At 37.0% G+C, this 16,610-nt stretch overlaps 1 protein-coding gene and 1 long non-coding RNA gene across 3 annotated transcripts in view; one reads left to right on the top strand and one right to left on the bottom strand.

Moving 5' to 3' along the window:
* LOC122138881 overlaps positions 1–16,610 on the bottom strand; it is a 125,736-nt gene that overhangs the window by 67,528 nt on the left and 41,598 nt on the right. The window lies entirely within an intron of this gene.
* Positions 1–16,610, top strand: part of LOC109079852 (cyclin-dependent kinase 18-like) — a 96,912-nt gene that overhangs the window by 38,938 nt on the left and 41,364 nt on the right. The window lies entirely within an intron of this gene.

Here is a 16,610-nt window from a genome sequence, read left to right as displayed (position 1 = left end):
AAAAAACGTCCAGGAGTTTTACACACCAGTCCGTTATAGAGACAGAGCGCATTTAGGCCACGCCCACACCAAGGCGAAACAATCCAACGCTCTCCATTGACTTTCCTTATCATTTCTGACTTTTAACAAAAAAAACAGAACAATGCTAAATTAAATGCTACTACACAACAAGTACAACAAAAAAGCAAAAAAAAAAAAAAAACAGAACTACGTTTTTATAAGCTGTTAACCCCCCCAAAAAAACAAGCGTTTAAGGATACAAATTATTGTAGATGTCAGGTCATTTCACGTTGGGCTGTTCAGTTGGATCATTTCTCAAACAAAAGGAAGGTAAGGAAAAGGGGCACTGACATAGACCAATAAAATTTAGTTTCTTAAAATTAGTTCTCCTCCTCTCAGATTCACATAGGATGGTAAAATAATCCTTTGACATGGTTAAAAATAATGAATGTTTCCTGACGCCGATTACATTTCCCTCCAGTGGGTGCAGTTCTCAAAGTAATATGACACGTTGCACTCTACTTTTGTGTCCTAAAAGCTCGTTTTTGGGGGTTGACAGCTTATAAAATGTAGTTCTGGGGTTTTTTAGCTTGTTTACTGTACACCTTGTCACACAGCAGCTTTTGGGCATCGTCAGAAATGACAAGGAGGCAGCTTTCCGCTATACAAAGTTAATGGAGAGTGTTGGATTGTACCCCCCCCCCAACCCCCCCAAACTATTAGCATAAAAAGACATTTGAGGAGAAACGCAGATGCATTAAACCTCATCCAAAACCCTATTAAGTCTCCTGAGCTAAGAAGAAGCAACCACTGAATATAAAGCAATCAAAAGTGCACAGGTTAAATCAGTAGAAAGAGAGAGAGAGCTTAGCAAAAGCACTAACGTTCATGTGTGCCTCATCCAGGCTCGTTCCCAGTAATGTTTACAGTAGTTAGCCTGCTGTTTGCAGTAAATAAAGGAAGGTCTTTATAAGAATGTTGCCCAGCATTTCAAGCTAATCCAGTTTTACTCATCAAAAGGGCAACATTTTGACTTAATATCCAACAAAGCAAAATGCTGTTTTTACAGATTGCTAAAGATATTGATAACAGCTAGAGCCTGCTAGCAATCGTCACAGCAGGAGGAAACAAACCCAACACATCTAAAGAGCAACAAAATGACCATGTAGTCTCGATAAAAATCACAGTTTGTTCCTTCTCACCAGGCTTAGTTTCTTTTCACATAATTGTGATCCAGCTGAACGAACACTAGCACAACTATTATACTCGTTTAAGCTGATAGTTGGCAGTTGTGTTTTATTATGTCTTTGTAAAACTAGAGCCACTGTTTGAGCTTGACGGCCGAACATTTTTTTGCTTAGTGCATCTACACAACTAAAAAAAGAGCTTCTTGTAGTCAAACAAGACATCTCTGGCACTGGTTATAGCGACACATACAGTGAAAACAAAGGTGGTCTTTATTGCTTCGTCTAAATGGGACGGGGAACCGCAGGCATTTACTGCTGGTAGGCTTTCTAAAAATATATAATCACTCCCTCCCCCAGATTTATGTGCATTTTGGAGCCACGTCAACTGTTTACTCATGTAATGAAAAGCGTATGAACAAATGAAGGAAAATTATATGACACCGGCACTAACAACATTACTAATGCATCATTCACAGCTCGCTCCTTTCCAGTCTAATGTGACCGTCAAAGTAATATGCATCTTTATCTATGTCCACACATGCCGTGAAGCCAAAGGCAATGACAAATGGCCCATTCTGTCATGTCATTTTCAGCTTTGCCGAATATTAAGCTGTCTTCGTGTCCATGGAACCCATTTGTCTTAGTTTAGTCGTACGATTTTCAGCTTGACAGGCAGGAATATTGTATTGGGGCGATATGCGTGTGAGGTATCGCCATCCGTCTTAAGGGGGACGTCTCAATTTCGCAAGCGCCAGGGCCGGACAGGCCGCTGTACGAGGTCAGTTACAGTGCATTCAATCAACCACTGGCTCCAGATAATAAAATGACTAGAGAGCCACTGGCACCCAAAATGAAACATTTAAATGAATTTAAGTTGTCAAATAACAAAATCTTTCAATATAAGTGGTTGTTTAAATGCAAAGTTCTCCCTTAAATTCAACCCTACAATTGGCCTTAGGTATACACTATCAGAAATAATTGTAATTTTAACAGTAAGATACTAAAAATGCTACAGTAAAACCTGCTGAGACATTTAATGTAATTTTTACAGCAAAATACAGTTAAATGTAGCTTATGGAAGTGCAAAGAACAAGTCATCTTATAATTTACAGTGAAAAAAACAAACTGACATTCACTGTATGACAGCTGACTTTTTTTTTTATTTCAAAAAAGTTTCTTAGCTGGCCAGTTATGTTTATTGGAGTTTACATCTAATGCTATGTTAATCTTGCGATATTTTATGTTTTTAAGCTGTTTGTCTGTGTAGTATAAAGGTACGGTCAACACTCTAAAGATAAAACTTTCCTGTCCATAGGACGTTTAGATTTAAATTTTTTGCCACAAATTTGTAAATATTTTATTCCCATTCTGTAGCCCTGAGAAGTGCCAACTCAATAGTTAAACAGACAAGTCACAGTGTTTCTCTTCTTTTTGCCTTTCTAAAAGAACAGGCTTTGGCAGGATAGGAGGAATGCAGTGTAACTGCTTGTAGCGATGTCATTCTGAAAAACAAGGGCAAAGCTGTGCTGGCATATTGGGAGTTGTAAAACGGCACTAAAGCATGCATCTGAGCGAGCGCTCCTGTCACTGAGGCGTAAACTCATCTGACCGCAGGACTGAGCTTGGCCTGTCTTTATGTGGTTTTGGTTTGAGTCAGAACTGAGAATCTGGGTTAGCTCCTAATGTAGCCTTTAATGCATTATTGCAGAGGCAGACCATCTTTAGATGATGGAGATGAATCTTCTTACGGACAGGTATGCTAATTTAATATATTAGATTAAAGAGAACCTGGCAACAAATGCATAAGTTGTAAATGTACCGAATATGATGCATGGATGAGAAAATGATCTTTTCGAATCACCCATTGGAAAGACTTATCACATCAATGACATATTTTCAATATCTAACTTGCTTCTCCTAGACAGCAACAACAAGCTGCCTGTGTCTTTTGCAGCTTCTTGTACTTAACATGGTGTAGTCATGAGGTGCTAGTTCAAATTTAAAAAGTGCTTTTTCAAATTTCATCTGCAGATATGGCCTTGTTTAGGGATCTGTGCCTTTGTGCATACAGACATCTGACTGCTAAGTAGTGATTTTGTTTTTCAGCAATAGTGTGCACCCTTAATTTACAGAGAAAAGAAGGAAAGAAAATGGTCTTTAAAATGACAATAATATCGCTTATTGCAATTATTTCTGGGGCAATATATCGCACAACAAAAAGTTGTTATCGTGACAGGCCTAACAAGGATACTTTACTGAGAAAATGATCTACCCTGAGCTATGAAGGAGACACCTGTGGACAATCAAATTCTCCTCTAGCCATTTCCACACTCATATTTCTACCCATGAAGCCACTGAGACGGAGACATTATTGTTTTTAATACAGAAACACTTATCCACAACTCTGTGAGAGATCATGATTCATTACAACGCCAGAACAAAAGTAAAACACTCTTTATTGCTCTGACCAGTGTGTGGAAGGGGACTCTTCTCCTCATTAATCTGTCCAGACCCCCGACCAGTCCTGTTTATTCCACTTCCACTGTGTCCTCACGACTTCCCCAAAACTAGCACTCAAACAGAGCAATAAGGAGAAAGAGAACGATCTGTGTTTCCCCTAGTTAGTCATTCCTCCCTTTACTGAATATAACTCAAACAACAGCAAGCTTAAATTACACGTCTGCTTCAAACTGCCATAGTTTTTTTACTCATTTTACTCAGAATATTGGCAAATCTGGAGGTAAAACACATCATTATCTGTTGCCTTTCATTATCAACTTTAAAAACAACCCCACAGTTTCAGGCCCTAAAGGTTTTACGATTTTTAACACCAATGTCTCAGCAAATCATCTCAACAGTTTGGGAAAATAAAAGCCAATGCAAGTGACTCTGGACAGATTGAACACTGGATTCCTGGATTTTTCCTTTTACTGGAGTAGCACCTTTATTCCTCCTGAGATGATATTACAGGGGTGCACTTCCAGATGAATGACTCAGTCGATCCCCTGGGCGTCTGACAGGATCTAGGTCTTCTCTTTACAGACACATACTGAGAGAGTCAAGGGTTCGTATAAAATATAATGATTGTTTCTGGATGAGTTGTTTTCTAGAAAAGCTGCTATAAGTGCAGAGCAAATCTTTAAATATTTCAAACGCATATATCACATTGTTTTTCTTATTAAACTTAATAAAATACTATTGTTACTAAACTGGTTGTTTCATTTTAGATTAAATTTTAGTGAGGGCTAAAGGTAAATCTAAAATGCAAAAAAAAAAAAAAAAAAAAAAAACAGAAATGAGCATGCAACTTTAAATATCAACCAATATACATTTAAATTAATCTAAGAATTAAATCAATAAACTAAAAAACTAATATTACCTAATAACCAATATGGTGCATATATTGTGCATCAAAATGTAAAAAGTTCCTTTATTATTATTATTATTATTATTATTATTATTATTAATTTATTTGTTGATTTATTAATGCAAAAAATGTAAGATGCAAGAGACTCAAAACACAAAATAAATATTGGTATATTAAAAAAAAATTAATTATTTTGGTATAGAAACAAAGTTTCTCCACATTTGTGAGGAAGTGCCTTACAAACCACCCAGTGAACAAGTCAAAATCAATAATAACAATGACACAGAGGAAAAAAACCTGAGGAAATATCCTAATATGCATATACTAATATATATACATATAATTTTCCAAATCAAAACCCTGCTATTTCCCAAAAAGCTGAAAATGACAAAAAATTTCTGCGCTACAGCTGATTACCAGTGACATTTCCTCCATACAATTACAAGCAACAAGCTGTCATTTCTTTGTGCATGAGACGAGGATATCCCTTTTCACCTTCCAATCAAATCACAATACTATTCAGCACCACCGAGATCTCCTCGTAGCCGTCTCTGCATGCTCTCTCCCTGGACAAAAACTAGCATTTGATCAGCCGCAGTATTGAATGAACCGAACCCACAGGTGCCTAAGCATCAATTAAAGTGTAGGTGAAATGATTTCCCTCTCTGTACATCAGTACTCAGCCTCCACAATGCACTGACGCCGCTCCGCTGGAGGGCTTAGCCGTGTTCGCCAGAGGCAAATGTCATGTTGTTTTCTCATTGCTCAATAAATGGACTTGGTGGACTGACATCTGTGCAGTAATGCTAGTACTGTAATAGCAGCAGCATAGCCAAATGGGAGAAAAAACATTGTTTTTAATGTCGCAAACAATCTCTGCAGGGCGTGCGAATGCCTGAAAAGTTTCGTAACGCATTCAATAACCAGACTCGCAACTAGATTTGAGCTCCGTTCTTTGAACAATAACCACTTAACGATGACCTTGCGGCTGGACGATTCTTTGGGGAAACAAAAAGGGGTCAAACTCAAAATCAAGCGCCATGTGACTGTCACTCGCGGCCATGAGTGGGAATCTAATAGGCAGATGAGTCAAAAAAAAAAAAAAAAACCTTTATGTTTTCTCTCTAGTTTGGACGAACGCAGAAAAGGCGAATTATTCTGACTCGCAACCGTAGAGAAAGCAGCTTGAGACATCACTGTTGCACCATCAAGGGCGTCCCGCTGCCAAATGATGGGTTTTCCCACTCAGAGCCGAGGGCCAAGTTGATCTGGCACGAGAAAGAGAGCAGATGCCATTTGATGATGGCGAGCCAGAATGGAGCGGCCAAACTCTGTCAGAGAGATCAGAATCTTCTCATTATTTTCTCACATCTTTTCATGTGGGAAGTCATGTTCCCAATCAAAACCGTCGTACCCTGCGGAGTGTCCAGTCTACGGAGTCTGTGGAAAAGTAAATTAGGGTTTGTTTTTCAGTGTGTTTTGCTATGCAGGAGTTCTGGTTGCACTTTTCGCTTTGTATGCAGGGTCGTGAATGAGACCTGCATGGATATTTGCCTTTTGGCCGGGCACACAATGTGCCAGTGTGTGCTCTCTGGTCCGTGCAAAACCAGATCTGTAGTCTGTAAAGAAGACAAATGGGGTGCATCCTGATTTGGAATGCATTCCTGGCAATGAGCAATTAAGCTGCTCCGGTAAGAAAGCGTAAAAGAGGAGAGAAAAGGTGGATCTAATCAAAGTGTCTTGTTCTAACAACTTCAGGGTGAGTAAATGATGACAGAATTTTCATTTCTGGCTGAACTATTCCTTAAAAAAAGACCACAGAGCAACACTATAGCATCATGGTGGTAGGAGTGTGTGATAAGGACAAAAAATGATATCTCAATAGTTTTCTGACTTATTTTTTTATGATAAAGATAATTAAACAATATTTTACTTCATGTTTTTTTTAATACACTACATCCACCAGCAGGTCGGGCCTTAATGAGTGATTTATTGAATCATTCATTCAAACGATTTGTTCAAAACTACTGATTCATTAAGAAACAAAGCAAGTGGCTGTCTTTATGAATGGAGTATTGAAACATTGACTACCCAAAAATAGATTGATTTGGAAGTAAACACTGCAATGTTGCTTTGAGATGCACAAATGTTCTGATCCAACTTTATTTGGAACTATTTTCAGTTGCAAAACAGAAAAACAAACAAACAGACAATGCTATGTTTAAAAGTAACTCACTCAATATTAACTCCTTGTTTTTTGAACTATTGTATAAAGTTAATATAGCTACTTGCATAACTATCATATCTTAGAAATATATATTTATAAAAAAAAAAAAAAAACGTTTTGCTTGTTTTTCGCAAAATTAATGACATTCTATAACATAACTGTAGTTAGCACACCAATTACAATATTATGGTGGACAATAAATACTGACAAAAATTATTTATCTGTATAAAATCAATACAACATCTGCGATTGTGCTCATGCACCAACATTAATATTTGGAAAAATGACACTCTTGCTTGCATGATATAACTATCATATCATATAAAAACAAAAATCCATACAGGGAGATTACAAATCTTCTTCAGGAAATGAAGAGTCTATTTTTATCAGCCTTTTCAGCAAACAACAAGCACACACAGACAGAAAGGTTAAACATTCAGTGCCTTTGCACGTCTCACCAATGTTAATGTGATCTTTGATCTTGGCGTCTGGAGGGGGAGATGGAGAGGGGTAGTCAAGGACAGCAGGGGCTTTTTGGTGGAGGTTTGGCAGCACAGCTGTGCCTCACTGGCTCATCCACAGACTCATTCAGAGGTCAATACGTATCAGACTGCAGTGTTCTGCTTTGCTAACAGTGCAGTGCTAAATTAAGAGTCACCACTACCTATTGACTCGTTCTGGGAATGTACTGTAAGCAGAGATTGACACAACAGTGAGAAAATTATGTATTGAGTAACTGAACAACTGGAAGGAGAGGAAGGGCAAACAATGCGATTATCCACCTTATTTTTCACGGAAGCATGGGCACCGCCATTTTCGAACTATAAAGTGTCAGATTTCCAGTAAAGCACCTCCACTAACAGTAGCTGTATTGTGATTCTGTATTTTTGTGTTCACTGTGTAGATTTTACAGTCTAGTTTACTTTTAATATGGACCACAGAAAGACTGACGTACTTTGTGTAGTTAGGGGGTGTCATAGTAGCTGGTTCAAGCGTAACCTGCAAGACATTTGTTTTGACCATAATCCACGCACCAGAGCTGAATTTGGATTTGGGGCACCCTATGATTTGCACACCCCTCCAAAGGGAGAAGAAGCTCGTCGGCTTTGGTTAAAAGCCTTAAACTTAAAGAAACCACCTTTCCACTTCGTTGATGGCTGACCCACGGAAAATCATCCATTCCTCGAGAAACAATGCGTCAGTGAAGACTCCGTGGCAACGTCTCGTCAGGATATATCCACAAACAGGTATGTTACAGCTTCTTGTTAAGTTATGTACTCTAACAAAAGACATTGTTTAAAGTATTTCTTTATTGCTGACACTCCTATTGTTACAATTAAGCCCACAGAGGGATAGCCAAAATTAAAATTCTGTCATTTACTTACTTTCGAGTTGTTAACCAAACCTGTGTTAATTACTTTTTGCTGCTGAACACAAAGGAAGATATTTCGAAGAATGTTTGTAACAAGCAAATCATGGGTCCCATTCACTTCCATAGTAGTAAGAGGTGAATGGGACCCAAGAATAGTTTTTTATATTAACATTATTCCAAATATCCTCCTTTGTGTTCAGTAGAACAAATAAATTTATACAGGTTAAGAACAACTCACTTAAAGCCAGGTACTGTGATTGTACTGAATAAAAATACCACTGTACTGCGACTGGAACACTATGGTGCCATGTACAAAATACTTTTGCTACTTTTTTGTAATACTTTTTATAAACAGGGGGTGGAGAATTTATCAGTTTCTCCTGAGCATCTGACTGACTTCAGTGTTGTGTTTTGCAGATGATGAGCAAGGTGACCATAAGGCTGCACAAACGGAGCCATTGCAGCTGCTCCTTCAGTACAGTGATGCCTGCACTCAGTGGGGGGTCCAGGCATTGACAGACCACACTTATTCCTAAGGGGATAAAATAATGTTACACAAGGCAACACAGTTGAAGTGAAGATTCCTTAGCCCTTGCCATTCTCAAGAATGACACTAGCTCTTTATTGTACACTGGCTTCACCCTTTTCTCGTGGCTTCAAAGAACATGTTTAATATCTCCAGCAATTCTACACTTCCAATTTTAAGATGCACATAATGGATCAAATTCTGATGACCATGATAAAGCTGAAGATGAATTTACTTCAAGGAGATCTTGCTGAACGCTTTGATGTGTCCCAGAGTGTAGTAAGCCAAATTATCTCCTACTGGATTGATACAATGGAGGAGCACATAAGAGTCCACATCCCATGGCATTTTATATGAAATTTAGAATGGAGTAGTAATTTTGGATACATTGTGTAGTTGTTTGGAATTATTCAGTGTGACCATTAAATATACTGTTTTTACACAAATATTTTCAAGATCTTATATTACTTCTTTCTTCTTATATATGCACACACACAAACATACAATCAAAATGTCAAGGTGCAGTTTATTTGGTTTTTCCCCCACTGAAAATTATACAGTTTAGCAATGCTAGGTACATTTTCGTCAGTTTGTCACTTTTTCTAAACTCATGGAACAAATGGAAAACATTCTGAATAGGGGTGTCAAACAATTAATTGCATCCAAATAAAATTATAAAATTTTGCATAAAACATATATATATATATATTATTAGAACTTTTATTTTGGATGCAATTAATCAGCCCTAATTCTGCACTGTATAGTAATCAGTTTACAGATAAGGACAAAAAAACTTTAAAACTACTTTGAAACTATCAACACGTGCTTTTACAGATGAAAGAGACAAAGGAGACATTAGTCATTTACCAGTTACCTAAATCCTCAATACAATCACATGGATTCACGTATTCTTTTAAAAACACAAATTCACTTTCTGCTTCATGTAGCAGCACCAAACCAAAAAACCAAATAATCAAATACTGATATGCCTCAGTGCTTTTATAATTCTGCATCGAAGACCCATCTACACCAAGCGACAAAACAAAATAATTAAAAATGTCCTCATAAGTTGTGGCAGGCCACTTCTTAATTTCATCCTCCCACTGTGTAATACACCACCGCTCCATACGCTCCTTACCTACCAGCTAGCCAAACGAAAGTTTAACCCATTATAAGGTAGTACATTATTGTATTTACTTCCGCGTTGCAAAATAAGGTGGATAAAGACAATAGAGTTAAATTCTAATATGATATAAGTGTCATTAGAATTTTAACTCGAGGGTCAGATCAGAAAAAATGTCACCATGAGGAGTACATGGCTGTATGCACAGCATGCCCTTTTGAAGCTTATATTATAATAATTTATGAATTTCATGCTACATTCATTAATAATACTGAAGGGTGCACATGGAGTTTACTAATTTCATTCACCGTAGGCCTTTAGGTCACATACACATGCAGAATTGATAATTACAGAAAACAAGAAACTTTATGACAAAACTACTCCTGCTCCAAGGATTTTAATAAGGCATCTAAAGATGAATATTAACACAAATGTACAGAAAAGAAAATCTTAATTATATACAGTATAACCCTCTATGGGATATCGTCATTTATAAATGACGCTAAGAAAAATGCATTTAAAATACAATATTAATGTTCAACCAACAAAATTTTATTTTAGTGATGTCAAATGACATCCCTTTAAACCAGTAAAATTTAAATTTATTAACCATGTGCTTCACATTTTTGGTAACTTAGTAGTAAAGAAGACATTAGCATGTTAGGTCACATGCTCTCAAGGCTCCATAGTGAGCTTATTTTAGACTAGAAAATATATATAAATTTAAGTTATATTTTTCATTTTTAATGCACTTTTATTAAAACAACAACTCAGAGACCAACAAATCTGAGCGTCATGCATAATAACTGAATAAGTCCTATTATGGGATGGATATTTTGTGTAGCTGGCACTACTGACCAGCATTGGCAGGCAGTATAATAACCTTTATGTATGTGTTTTAGGTTCATTTTTGTAAGATTTTTGCCCACTTCACTTCACCTCAGCGCCAGGTGCAAGTCAAACAAGTGTGGAAATGGTACTGTGCCCACAGCGCGTGCTCTTCAAATGCACGCACAAAGGCACCGGCGCATGTTGTAGCCTGTATTCTTTCATATCAAAGCGCAAAATTACGTGCATGCAATGTTGTGGTCAGTTAAGTCATGAAGGTAAAAAGGTGATTAAAGTTGCCTTAAAACTGTGCATGCATACATATATTTTATATGAGTCACATTTAAGAATATGTCTCTGAAATGGTTTTCAAAACTGTCCTGGAGCAGCCCAGCACTGTCTCACTCATCTAACACACCCGATTTAACCCGTCAACTCATTAATAGTGACTTTAAGACCTGAAGTGGGTCAGAAAAGGTAAAAAGAGAAAATATGATGCGTGTCAGATCTGTGTCATGTTCAGCAGCGGCAGCTCTTAAAGAAATAACAGCCAAAAAAAACCCTAATAACCAACTGCTGTGATGTCTATTAATCAAAGGACAAAGAAAAAAAGAGGAAAAATAACTTTTATAGCTTTAAGGATTCATCTATATTTTATTTAGAATTTAGTGTTTGATAACTTCAATTTCAATTTCTGTACATTTCTGCAGAAGGGCACAGGTAAATATGACATTTATTATGATGGTTTATAATGTTAATGCATGCAGTTAAAGATGATTGGGCTACATGAACATGAAAACAGCGATCTTGAGTGCTTCTGCAGAACCTATGAGATGGTAACAACTTTAACATACTGCTGCTTACTGCTCTAAAAGGCTTTGTGTACCAAATCGGCAGATCACACTGGCTTACATGAGGCAACTAACTAACCTAACCAGCTACTGCCAGTAACAGACTATCACTGCATCTACATCTAGCTATTAAACCACGCCAGTTTGGCTAATGCACGATCATCAGAACACATGAGATGAGCAGCTTCTCCATCACCACTACTTCTTCAATGAATCTCTGATCAACAGAAAGCAGCCCACTCCAGGAACACAGAGTCCCTCAGCCTCCATATGCCACTGCCCACCGACCAAACCAAAAAAACACCTATTAATAGATTCCCTGCCAAGGAGATGTCGCGTCCCTGCGGGGCATAGTGAGTACAGAACGCCGAATGAGTCACTCTGAAAATTCCTTCAGCTTCTTCAGACGTGTCTGGAGGAGATGGCATCACGGCGGAGGATAGGTGGCTCTATTTTGAGTCACCGTGATTCCCTGTGGAACTGAGGCACGTAGCAAATGCAAAAGGCAGCGAGGCGGTGGCTGATGGACGGGGTCGGTCAAATGAGACGAGAAGGCTGTGAATTAGTTGAAGTACATGAAGCATTTTTGGGAGTCAGTAAGTTGGCAGCACATTAATAAAGTCAGACAAACGCAAACTCAGTTTTATCTGCAATAGCATTAGAGAGATGAAACTCTCCTTCAGAATAACAATTAGAATAAATTATAGATGGAAAAACCAGCCACCACAGGAAGTTTGACAGAGAATATAAGGTCACCTCTCCGGATGATTTGGTTAACATCTGCTTATGACACCCTCACATCTTTGGAGGGTCCCTGGAGTTCAGGACGCAATTACACTTGTATGAGATTTTGGATTCAATCAGAGTGAATACAGAAGTGGGAGAGAATATCAATAAAATATCTCCACTGTGTGTGATTAATACTAGGAAACTGTAAGATATCGAGATCTTTAAAAATCATGTTAATATTCTGCCCTTTGAATCCAACAGTTTTAGACTTATTTCAGTGACACTTATAGTTAGATTTTTCTTTCACAAAGACTTGTTCAGACACCAGTTCTTGGCACACATGAGGTTAAAGTATTTGCTGGTTAGCTGGTCAGTGATAAAACATTCATTTTCCTCAATTAACAGCCATATATTAAAATAAATAAATAAATAAATAAATATATATACACACTCTAATTGTCATCTGGTATTATAGCTATATAGCCTATATGTAATTGATTTAAAAGGGTTGTTGTACATGTATGTATGCATGTATATATATATATATATATATATATATATACACACACATATATATATATTTAGGGGTGTAACGGTACACATACTGGTCTTTCGGTATACAGCATTTTTTTTTTCCAGGAAATTCAAACATTAAATGGTGTTTTCACAGTCTTTGGTGTGGCATGACTGATCGCTGTATAAACGCCACAGAGAGCCACTTCCGGGACGGTTCAGAAACGTGCTGGTACAAACACAAGCATTGACTAGAGTGCCCGCGATCAGTCCGGTGAGAGAGAACAAAGTCAATAGTTGTGGAATTCCAAGGCTGTCAAGGCTATTTTATTCACTTAAATGTTGGATTAATATTTTCTCTGTAATAGAGATTATGCCAATGTATTTTTCGATGAGTCACTATACTAGCAATAATAACGTTACATGCTTGATGGAAAGGGTTGCCAGGTTTTTTACAACAAAACCCTCCCAACTGCTAACCAAATCTAGCCCAAACTAACCGCGTTACGAGGGGTTCCCCGGTAAAAATCCAGTTCCAGGGGCTAAAATACATGTTATTGGAGTTGCTTCAACCCACGAACATGAAAACAACCCGCAGCAACAGTGATAAAATAGCCCAATTCCACAGACTTGGCAACAGTGTGACGGATACAACGGACACTAGCGCTGTCGCGGCGCGACCACAACAGCTTGTCGTTGTGTAACTTGGCAAGCCCGGTCTCATGGAAATGCGTATTTGGCATACTATTTATACGCACTTTTATTAGATCGGGTTAAATTTGGCATGGTCTCCCTGCTGCACTAATAGTATTAAGGCTTTGCTCTGTGTATACATATCCTACAATCTAAATTTTAGCTGTATTATTTGTGTCCCCTTCAAAAATCGCTAGAGAAATTTTATGTTTATTGTCCCTCCCAACTGTTAGACGAAATTTATGCCCCTGGGTAAGGGTAGGTATTGGCGGGTGTGTTTAGGGTAGGGGTAGCTGTGGACATTAATAGCACTTTTAGCTATCAATTTTGCTACCTATCTTTTTAATGGGAGGTAGCACAAATCGTCAGAACACCAAACCGCAACCGTGTGCAGTGTGAATATATAATGTATGTATATATATATATATATATATATATATATATATATATATATATATATATATATATATATATATATATACATACATATATATATATATATAATGTATGGTGTAACGGTACAGAAATATGACAGTTTGGTATGTACTTCGGTTTTAACGTTACGGTTCAGTATGATTTCAGTACAGCAGGTGGAAAAACAATAATTTTTTTTATAGTGGTTTACTGAGCAAGTTGCTCTTTCTTTAAATACATTCATTTATAATTAAAATTTTCTTAGTGATAAAAATCTACATCAGCTTATCCTTTAAACTATAGGGAGCCCTATTACATTATAAGGTTACAATTAACAACTTAACCAAACTTAAATGTAATAAATATTTATTTTTAAATATAATAATCAACATTCAACTTAAAAATATATATGCAAACGTGAATTGCACATAATGCAGTTTTTAAATTAACTTATAAATTAAAAAAAATTCTATTTGTTAAAATATATTCAGTTACACAGTGGCTCTCATAACATGTCTCATAACAGATTCATTTAAACATACATTAAATAATTAAGACTAACAGGTAAAGTAGAATATGAGTATAGTGCAATATTTTGTGAAATGATCTATGTGGCATTTTGTTTACAAACTGTTTTGCTGATGTCTTTCCATACTGATTGACGCCTGTTTCACACATACTCCGTTTGCAGTGCGTTTGCGGTGCGTATTATTTTCCACACCCATGTTAACGGATCAGAGCGTTCACACTGCACACGGTTGTGGTCCAGAGTTCTGACGATTTGTGCTACCCGCTCAGATTTTGCTACCTTGCATTAAAAAGATAGGTAGGACAAATCAATAGCAAAAAGTGCTACCCATTAGATTATGCTACCAGCATCGGTCGCCATGATTTTGCCAAGTAAGACATGTTCCTGGATCAACATCTTTTGATGATCCTGCATCAACACTTCAAAAATATAGACTTAACCCAATCCCTACCTCTAAACCTAATCCTACTCATAATTTGTTCCTAAAATCAGTATGAAATTATAGCTGAATAACAAGGGTGCAGAAACACCTAACCCCGATTGTAAGCCTAAAACAGATATTTCCTGAAAAGTTATATCTCAATTCTGACTGGTTGATTTGAATGCTGTTCCGGGTTCAACAAGGATGATGTTGATCCAGGAAGATGTTTTACTTGGTGAAATCACGCTCATCATAGTAGATACAGTATATGCAGGCAGCAGGCGATTGTTTTTTTTTTGGCATCTCCATGTAGTCCTGTTCGGTACAGCAACTTGACTTCTCTAAAATGCAAAAAAGCTCTTTGCTGTTGCACTGTACACATACTATACAATTCTTTTTTAGAATGTTTTTAAGAATTCTTCTTATAATTATTTTTTTTCTTTCATATGTGCTTATATGGGCTCCTTATCATTTGGTTCTTTGGTGTCCTTTTGGAGTTTCTAAGTGTCCTTTTTTTGGAAAGACATCTAAATTTATCTTGAAAAAAGCTTGTAGAAAATACAGATTTTTGAGAATCACCCTTCAATCTTTTGGTTTACTTTGCTGGGTATAGCAAATGATGACAAAATAAACATTTGAAACAAGATAAATGGTCTATGCTTATAACCCAAACAAAAGATTGCGTCAAACATTGTTTCACGCTAGAACCAGTAAGATCCCATAAATACGATGTAGATGATGAGCTTATTCAGACAGACACTGGTCTGCGCTTCATCAGCCCTATGATGGGACTGCATGGAGCAATTATTGTCTTATGAGAGTCATGTTTCAAAGACAGGAAGACTAAATCATTATCCTAAGCAAAAACAACCACTATAATCAAAAAGAGGAAGAGAACGCGAGGCAGAGAACAAGTTTGAGAGGAGGGGGAAACACCTCCACAGCTGACAAGGGAACTTTTTCAGCACTATTAGTATTTATTTTATTATTTTGCATTTCTGTTTCAGAGTCATTTGAGATACAATGGGTCTCTGAGACACAGTTATTTTAGGAGTAGCTGACGCTAATTGGCAATGGGAGTATTGGCTAGTCTCCCACTTTCAAAATAATTAGTAAAGCACACAGCACAATCTCACACCCGGAATTAAATGAACAGCACTGGAACCCTTAGCAACCGCTCTGCCTGGTAACGTAGGAGCAGAAAGGAAGAGAATACAGGAGATTTTGATAAGCTCCAGTGAGACGGAGCTGAACTTCAGCTGTGGAGAAATTTAATATTATTAAATATCTATTAATTCTGTCTCTTTAAACAGAGTGTTAGTCCATATGCATATACAGCAACCACGTTATCGCTTAAAAGGGACATAATGTACCCTTTTCAAGTGTATTATAGTACATTTTTCCATACACTTTATTAGTAAAGAAGTCTTACATCAAAATGATCTTCATTTTTGCCCTTTCTCTAACTAACAAGAATATTGAATGAGTTGCATTATAGACACAATATTGTTTTTTTAATAGTTCCAAAGTCTGATTAGAACATTTGTGAGTCTCAGAGCAACACTGCAGTGATTTATTCCTGAATGAATCTGAGTCAGTGATTCAATGATCCATTCATAAAGACAGTCATTCAAATCGTTTGAATCAATGATTAAATTAATCACTCATTTAGAAAGGGACTTGCTGCCACCTACTGGCAGTTTTAATGTTATAGTCTATTTTTTTTTATTTATTTATTTTTTATTTTTTATCCATTACGGGTCTAAACCAGCCAAAGTACCAGTTCAAAAACCCACTCAGAAAAATATTGTTTAATTATTGTTATTGACA

The sequence above is a fragment of the Cyprinus carpio genome, chromosome B11 (genome assembly GCF_018340385.1).
Source record: "Cyprinus carpio isolate SPL01 chromosome B11, ASM1834038v1, whole genome shotgun sequence".
Taxonomy (NCBI): Eukaryota; Metazoa; Chordata; class Actinopteri; order Cypriniformes; family Cyprinidae; genus Cyprinus; species Cyprinus carpio.
The sequence above is the reverse complement of the archived record's forward strand: the minus strand, read 5'-3'. Positions and strand labels throughout refer to the sequence as shown.